Raw genomic sequence first — 9,459 nt, 5'->3', positions numbered from 1 at the left:
TGAGTTCAAATTCTGCCTCAGACCCTTAGCAGCTGTGTGACCCTGGGTAAGTCTGTTAACTCCTTTCAGCCTATAAAATGGGGATAATAATAGCACTAACCTCCCAGGGTTTTCATGAAGATCAAATGAGATAATATTTGTAAAGTGTTCAGCAAACTTTAAAGTCCTATGTAAATCCTGGCTTTTATCATCATTACTTTATTTATAATTTATATTATTTTTATAATATATATTTATAATTTATAATAATATTAATTTATAATTATTTATTATATTTCTAATAGCTTGTAATTTATTTATATTATTAATTTAAAATAATAACCACAAATTGAATAACTGGGTCATGTCAACTTTGAAGGTCTTTTGCCTTAGAGGTCTTTCCAGGAATGATGTGGAACCAGCTTGAACAGACTTGTGAGGGCTGATTCGTAAATTTTCAGTGTGAGCATTTACACTTCAGAAATCGATAAATGATACAAATCATTTTGATTTATTGTCTTGTTGATTATCTAGACTTAAGAAAACGATGGGAAAATGTGAGTAATGCAACTTAAAAAGGTGTCTTGTGCGCATTTGCCCCCTGGTTGTTTAACATTTACCAGAATATGCCTAGGAATTCCCTGTTAAAGTTACCTTCCATCTACATTCCTTATTTATCTTACACATACCAAGCTATTGACATGTTGTCTCTTCCACTAGACTATAAGCTTCTTGAGGACAGGGACCTTTTTCTCAGTGCTTTACTCCAGTAGTGTCAAACTCAAATAGAAAGAGATCCTTTCCCTATGGGCAATATATTTATTTAGAAAACCACAGATCAACATTATCTATGTTGTATTTTATTTTTTATTAAACATTTCCCAATTACATTGGGGAAGATAATTCATGAAAGAAGGGGAAGATAAAGGGGTGGATGAGAGGGGGAAAATGAAGGCACGTAGCATGGCAACACGGTAGACAAAGTCCTATGGAGATGAGTCAGATGTGCAGCCTGGAGAGGAATGGAGTCATGGCCGGTCTGGGTGGTTTTCCTTAATGTATATGTTCTAGAAGGAAGCAGCCAATCAGAAGAAGGGCAAGTCCTGGGACAGAGTGAACTTCAGGGGAAAGCAGTTTTCTGCAACACGATAGAGAAAGATAAGAGAGTCAGGAACGCAGCCTAGAAAGAAGTGATCCCTTTGTCACTGGAAGCATTCCAGGCAAACACCTGATGGACTATGTCAAGAACATTGGGGAGGGGAGTCCTATCCAGATAGAAATTGGAAAAGGACTTCTCTTACTCAAAGGGTCTGTGATTCTTTGATTGAATGAATGATTTGCATTCTACAAAATGGGCAGCTAGGTGGCACAATGGATAGAGTGCCAGGCCTGGAGTCAGGAAGAACGGAGTTTCAATCCAGCTTCAGATAACTTCCTAGCTGTGTGACCCTAGGCAAGTCACTTCACCCTGTTTGCCTCAGTTTCCTCATCTATAAAATGAGCTGCAGAAGGAAATGGCAAACCTCTCCAGTATCTTTGCCAAGAAAATCCCAGAAGAGGTCACAAAGAGTCAGATATGATTGAACAACAACTTATGTTGCCTCTACTTTTTTACTAAGCACTTTCGATCTGCAATACAGCTTCCACTTCCCCTGATGCCTTTCTAATGACCAGACGGCTTTTTTTCCGAGTCTCATTCGTTGTATACTTTCTGCAGAATTTGATTTGTTGATATTGTTGATTATTTCTTTCTTCTGGAAACTTTTTTCTTTTGGCCTTTATGATGCTACATTACTACTCATCTGTATCCTTCAATAACTCCTTTTCTTTGTTGTTATTTGGTCATTTCTCAGTCATGTCTGACTCTTTGTGACTCCTGTTTGGGGTTTTCTTGGCAAAGATACTGGAGTAGTTTGCCATTTCCTTCTCCAGCTCATTTTACAGATGAAGAAACTGAGGCAAATAGGGTCCAGTGACTTGCCCAGGATCACACAGCTAATGAATGTCTGAGGCCAGATTTGAACTCAGGAAGATGAGCCTTTCTGACTCCAGGCCTGGCGCTCTGTGCACTATGGTGCCACCTAGCCTCCAAATGGCCTTTTCTTACTCATACTCTTACTTACCCGTAATATGGGCATTCCCTAAGATTCAGTACCACTCTCCTCTCTTTACAGCAGGAGATGTTCTTAATCTTTCTTTTGTCTGAGAGCCCTTTAACAGTCTGGTCAAGGCTAAGGACCCCTTTCCAGAAAAAAAATGTTTTAAGTAAAGTGTATAGGATTACAAAGAAAACTAATTATATTGAGATAAAGACGCAATTTTCCCTCTGCCAAGTTCATAGACCTCCCCTCTTCATATCCTGGAAATCTATCCACAGACCCCAATTCAAATCCACAGTCTTCTCTTTATGTGAGCCTGAATCTTAAGACTGCCCACATCTGTGGGCTAGAAGAAAAGTGACTGAAGGACATATAGATCTTATTTCTCCTTTAAATTCATGGAGGGCAAACACTATGTCTCATACTCCTACCATCACTGACAGTATCTTACGTACGTCTCAGTAAATAATTGTTGATTGATTGTACTTTAAATAGGATTGGGAGCTTGATGGCAGACTGGGTCCATACATGTTACTCTCCCTTAGGAAGACTTCCTACGTATAATTTTTGTCCACTAATAAAGGTTTTAAATTATATTCTTCAGTTTCTTAAAAGACAGAGGTCCAACAAAAGCAACATTTAAAATGATTAATTTTACCTGGAAGCATAAGAACTGGCACATGGGGTCAGGTCAATAGTTCACATCTCTAACAGTGGTACCAAAAGACATTGAGTGAGAGAAAGTGCTAGAGATGGATTGCTAACTCCCTAAAATTATAGATACAGCAATCTGAACATACTCAACTTGTCCATCATGAATGTCATTTCAATGTTTTTTCTTACAATACTACACAGACCACGCCTGACTTTCCATTTCTATAATAACACATTTTAAAATAGAATGGTCAGTTGTCCTCAAATTCTCCATTTTTTTTCTATTTTATTAATCATTTCTTGTTGTCCAGAATTAGGCTCAGAATAGCACTTCTCTTTGTCACTTGATGTCCTTTTGAAGAATGAAATTATAATTATGGCAATCTAGGAATGTAGTGACTCTGCTTTTGGCAAAGAAAAGTATCACTACTACATCGTTCTTCCATTCCAAGTTTGTAATTTATTCTTCAAACTGGACTATTTCCTCCTTCCATCCAGGGGTCTGAAGCATAAATCTGTGATAACAGTGCTTCTATTTCTCCCTCCATTAACCTTGATTCAAATGGCCCTCCTCTCTGATTTTTGAATTTCATCTCATGAATAGATCTTCTTGAAACTCGATCTCACCTCTTATCTATTCTGTTCCTTTTGAATCAGGTAGACCCTTTCTGAGTCCTATTATAGTCACAGTTCCCATCCCACCAAGGTCTTCCACAATCAGTCCCCATCCTTATATACAACCTTGATTTCCCATTACTTCTTATTAATTGGTTGTAATTCCCATTACAACCCTAGGAGATAGGTGCTATTGTTATCCCCATTTTTACTGATGTAGAAACTGAGACTGAGGGAGACTTGTCCAGGGTCATAATAGTAAGTGTCTGAGATCAGATTTGAACCGTACCACATAGTTTAACCCTTCATTCTTTACTTTCTTGTACTGTCACCAATTATTTTAGATATACCTAGGCTATGGAGTGGCTAAGTGAAATGAGGTGTCAAAGATTAATACAAAGTTTATGAACCTGAGAGATGATAGTACCCTTAGTATCAATAGGGAAATTCAGAAGAAGGGTGAGTTTTTGGGAAAAGATAACGATATCTATATAGGATGTTGAATTTAAGATATCTATAGTACATCTAGTTTGAAATGTCCAATAGCTACTGGTGATGCAGGATGCGAACTCTCCCCAATTAGAAGCTCCACGAAGTCAGGTATCATGACTTGTATTTTCTCTGTATTCTATGTAATGCTTATCATGGTGTTGAGAATATATGGTCACTCACTACATTGATTGATGAATTCAGCATGAACACAGTCAGTTATACATCATTTTATGGAGCCAGCCTAACTTCCCCTTATCTCAGTATGTTCCCCACATAACTATTAAAAGGGAAAGTCAAAGTTTGAGTAGAAGCTAGGTGTTTCCCTAAGAACACTTGTCTTTGATAGACAAGTCTGTTTATTGTAGACCCTAGGATCAGAGAGTTCTGGTTGCCTGCCCTCCTTGCAAAGCCAATGTTGTCCTTACAAAGCCAATGAGCTAAGTAAATGTAACAAATGCTCCCCATTCTTTTGTGTATAGTTTGGAAATCGGGGGAACAAAGAGACTTAGTAAAGGATGGAGTAGAATCTTCGACCATTATACCTTGGAGAACTCTATAGATAATCATCTAATCTAATCTCCTGTTTCCATAGATGAGGAGTCTCAAAGAAGTCAACTGCCTACCTATGATCACAAAGAGTTAACGAGAGAACATGGATTAGAACCCAGGTACCTTGCCTGGTCTGATGAATGGTCTTTTCCATTGCACTAGACTGCATCTGACAAGTTACTATTACAACTGAGCCACCATTTTATCCACAAAGCAAAGGAGGAAAAAGGTCACCAACTAACTCTGCGCCTTATTTCCAGAGAATTGGTTGCAGGTTGCTATAAGTATTCACTGGGGCTTCTGGGACAAATCTTTGGCAATCCTTCCATGGTGGAAGTCTAATCCTCTGACATGTTCCCACCTAATCATAAACAAGGCTGAATTTTTTGCACGTATCTTAATCCTTTCATCCCAGGCTGAGGGTGAAGTATGGTGCCCCTGAAATGGACGGATATCTTTCCCTTTCCTTCTGCTGTTCCTGCCTGCCTAGATTTATACCTACTAGGCATGTGTAATTCAAGGCTCAGTGTCAGGCCCACAATTCAAATTTAGAAGGGCTTACTCACAGAACATAGAGTGATGAGAACGTTAGTATGAAGAATAATAGGGGAATTATTAAGTATAAGACAAAAGCTGGGGCGTCTGAGTGCTGGGGTATCTGATTCCCAGTAGGGAAAAGAACATAGGTGATGAATGATTGGATATGCCTATACTGAGGTTGGGATACCCCTCAAATGACTCAGTTTGTCTCTAAAAACAGCTCTGAATGAGCTGCAGGATCATAGCATTCTAAGGTCAACCCTAATACTATATAAGACCCAATTTTCCTGGGATTTGATTTGACATCTGCCTGAGAGCAAAGGGATCAGTCATATGAAAACACCGGGAGTCTTATTCATCGTGATTATGCTGTCTCTGGGGTTATGATGTGGGAGGTCTTCCCCTAGGTCTTCCCGAGGTTGAGACTAAATGACCCCACATCCTTTCTGGCTCTGAATTTCTCTCATTCTATGACTAAGTAAGTTAACAGCGAAAGGGCTTAAATGGGATGGTTTGTTCCTCTCTCGGACTGATTAATTGAGGAGGAAGTTGAAGGAATAGGAGCTTGGGAAGCCTGGGGCTTTGTCACAAAGCCCAATTACCTAATAGTGTGGTGTAGATGTTAGACTTTTAAAATAATTTAATTTAATTTTTTGGACCTTAGACTTTTGTATTTCATCTTTGTTCAGGCTGAGTTAGGTTTGGGATCCTTCCTGAGCTAATCATCTTCAAATGATATGAACAAGATTCCCGCATAATATATAAGCTTTAGATAAATGAGGTGGCCTTAAACCCACCTTGCCAGAGGGGGGAAATTGTCCTTTTTCAAGGATGACCAAACCAGGGGAACATTTGTTGGGGTTCATTATGTGTCATACTGCTCTGTTGAACTGTGTAGACAAAGATGGCCAAGAGTAATTTACTTGTCTGCCTATCACTAAACTGAAATGCCATATTTGAGTCTGTGTGGCTCTGAGGCAACAATGTCCCCTGAGAATGTGCGCTAGTCTTTTGTGATGTCACCTCTGGAATGTTCCAAGTGTTTTGGAGACCGACTTCTGCGAAGAACCTACACCTGGAATTTCACTTTGGTATGATTTTATCTTTTATTTTGAAAAAAAAAAAGATTATCTAAAACATAAGCACGTAGGCATCCAGATAGCTGCTCCAAAATATAATACAAGTATAGGAAAAAAAATAGGCTTACCGGCATTATCCAAACCAGAACCCTGGTGTTCTGCCTAAAGGGAACCATTAGAGTCCCATAAGAAAATTTCAATGCTGGTGATAATTTTTCCTCTGATATATGAAATATAAAATTATGTATATAAAAATATTTTACATAATGATTTAAAAAAATAAGCTTATTTCCCTCTAATTAACACTCTACTTTCCCCAAGCTCTGCCTTTTTTCTGTCTCCTGGACCAGCCCTTAAGATTTGAATTCATATAGTTCATGCCTCAAAGCAGTCCATGGCTGAATCACTTGAGGAAATGCTGTTCTAGACCATCTGATTATTTGGAGTTAGGGCCTGGACGATGAGGCACACTGATGTACATGTTCCTTCACACTCAGATTTTCTATCTTAGGGCCCAAATAATTGAGGGTGTAGATGGTAAGCAAAAGGGCAAAGTAGCTATGTTATTTTTCTTCTGTGGGGAACTGAGGTTCGAGTGTGGATATGGAAGCAAAAGTATATCACACTTGCTCTACTGAGCATCTCTCTTGGCCGAATTAAAATTCAGAGTGGGATGGAGTTATAGGGGAAGGTCCCAGATTACTTGACAAAGGACAATTTTCCCCCTCTGGCAAGGTGGGTTTAAAGCCACCTCATATATCTAAAGCTTATTTATTATGTGGGAATCTTGTTTATGTCTCTTGGAGATGGTTAGCTCAGGAAGGATCCCAAACCTAACTCAGCCTGAACAAAGATAAAATACAAAAGTCTATGATTGGCATATCAAAGGAAAATGCAATATGTGGTTTTAGTTAAAGACACACTTAACTTCTTCCCCAAAATTATTGTGTGGTATCATGAAAATAAAGTTGAATAGCATCAGAAAATTGAGGCTCTAGCCCTAGATCTCTCTGCCACTACTTAACTTTGTAACCTTGGGGAAGGGACTAAATCTTTTTGATTCTGAGCTTCATCATCTGTAAAATGAGGGCAGCTAGTTCAGATCAGTTGTCTTCAAAGTGGGGGCATTGGAATGACCCCAAGGGGGTTGTGACTTGACCCTAAGGGATGAGTTGATCAACCAATTATCAAATTAGAAGATGGGTCCCATCCTTGCCTCCCCTTACTCCCTGCTATTGGTGGGATTTGTCTCTAGCACAACTTAACCATTTCCTTTAACACTTCTCTGCACTCCCTTGCACATCTGGCTTTCAATGGTTGTACACAAATGTGTTGGTCCTTCATAGAGGTTATAATATCATAACCTAACTTCTGACCTAGGCACCAGATGGCATTTGTGTTGGCAAAACTCCACCATTCCTTATCACCCATTGGCTTCACCCAATATTCTCTGGATTGTGACCACTGCAGTCTTTGAACTCTGGGGAAAACCTTGCACAAACTCTTCATTTTTCAGTGGGAAAGAGTGAGTAGCATAGAATGAACAGATATAGATGGATTACAATGACATTATCTTTTACTCCCAATACACCCGTTTTTTGAACTTCCTTATCTCTGGAGAGGGCACCACCATGCTTCCTGTAACCCAGGTTCTCCACCTCCATCTTATCCTTGACTTTTCATTCTATTGAAACTGTTCTGTTCAAAGTTACCAACGGTCTTTTAATTGCCAGATCCGATGGCCTTTTCTCGTCCTCATCCTTCTCTGACCACGCTGACCACCCCTCTTCTTCTGGATACTTATTCTCTCTTCTTTGGATTGTCCTAACACTGCTGCATTTGGCTCTCCCATCTCAATAACCACCCCTTAATTTCCTTTACTTATTCATATCACACCCTCCAATAGTAGGTATTCCCTTTTCTCGATGTGGAATACAGACACTCACACACACACACACACACACACACACACACACACGTGTATGTGTATGTGTACATATATGTGTGTTTATATATTTGTATCTCATACATATGTATGCATACATATATGTGTGTATGTATACATGTGTATATATAGTCACCAGCCATACTCTTTCTCTTGAACTCCAGTCATACATCATGAAGTGCCTATGGGATATTTTGATGTGCCATAGGTGTTTCAAAGTCAACATGACCAAAAGAGAATTCATTACCTTTCCTCTTTATGTCGTTCTCCCCCAACCCACCTGTCTTCTGAGCTTCTCTATTTCTGTGGAGCACACCATCTTATCCATTTAGTCGCTCAGGCTCTCAACCCTGCTGTTATTGATTTCTCCTCGCTCTCTCTCACCCCAGATATTGAAGTCATGCCATATTGACCTCCCCAACACCTCTTGTATTTTTCCTCTTCTCCCTACTTATATAACCATTACCTTAGTTCAATGCCTCATAACCTCTCACTTAAAGTAACAGTTTCCTAACTTAGTCTCTTTGACTCAGGTCTATCCCTTCTCTAATACATTCCCAACACAGCAGCCAAAGTGACTTTTTCTTAAAGCGCAGGTCTGCTCATGTCACTTCCTTACTGTTCATGAACTCCAGTGGCTTCCTATTGATTTTAGGATCAAACGTTATTTTGTCTGTCTCATCCACCCCCTAGTCTCCTGAGATCACTTCCCTAGTGACATCCTGACCTCTTGCTCTCACTCACCCACATATGAATCCGTTGCCAATCTTGTTTTTACCCTTGCAACAACACCTCTCATATATTTCATTTTCTTTCCATTCACACTGTCGACATATAGGCTCTCATCAATTTGCTTGGATTATGGCAATAGCCTTCTAATTAGTGTCCCTGTCTCAAGCCACTTCTTGGTCCTGACCCTCCTCTATTCAGTTGCCAAAGTGTTTTTCCTAAAGCTTCTAGGTCAGTCTATGCATCTTTCCTCTCCCCTTCTTCCCTTCATTAAACTTCCCTGACTCCCTATTATTTCAAGGATCAAATATAAAATCCTCTGGCATTTAAATCTCTTCATTACCTGGCCCCTTCATCCATTTCTAGTCTTTTTACACTTAATTAATTCTCTATTCTTTGATCTAGCTATGTTGATCTATTCATACATAATACTTCATCTTTAGAGACTCCTTGTATTGGGTGGTGGACCCTTATGCCTAGAATATTCTGCTTCCTCATCTCCAAATCTTTCAAGATTCAGCATACCTCCCACCTCCTGCAGGAGACCTTTCCTGGTCCTCTAGGTTGTTAGTGTCTTCCCTACTAAGATGACCACATATTTATTCTGTGTATGTCTTCTTTGTACACTCTGCCTTCTACATAAGAATGTGAACTTCTTGGGGATGGGATTATTTTTGCCTTTCTTTGTATCCCCAGTAAGTGATTAGTAAATGCTTTTTGATTAACGGACTAGTGTATATAATTGTCAGTTTAGTAACATGTATATAATTTATAAATG

The sequence above is a fragment of the Phascolarctos cinereus genome, unplaced genomic scaffold (assembly GCF_003287225.1).
Source record: "Phascolarctos cinereus isolate Bilbo 61053 unplaced genomic scaffold, phaCin_HiC Scaffold_7;HRSCAF=346, whole genome shotgun sequence".
In the NCBI taxonomy this organism is placed as follows: domain Eukaryota; kingdom Metazoa; phylum Chordata; class Mammalia; order Diprotodontia; family Phascolarctidae; genus Phascolarctos; species Phascolarctos cinereus.
The sequence above is the reverse complement of the archived record's forward strand: the minus strand, read 5'-3'. Positions refer to the sequence as shown.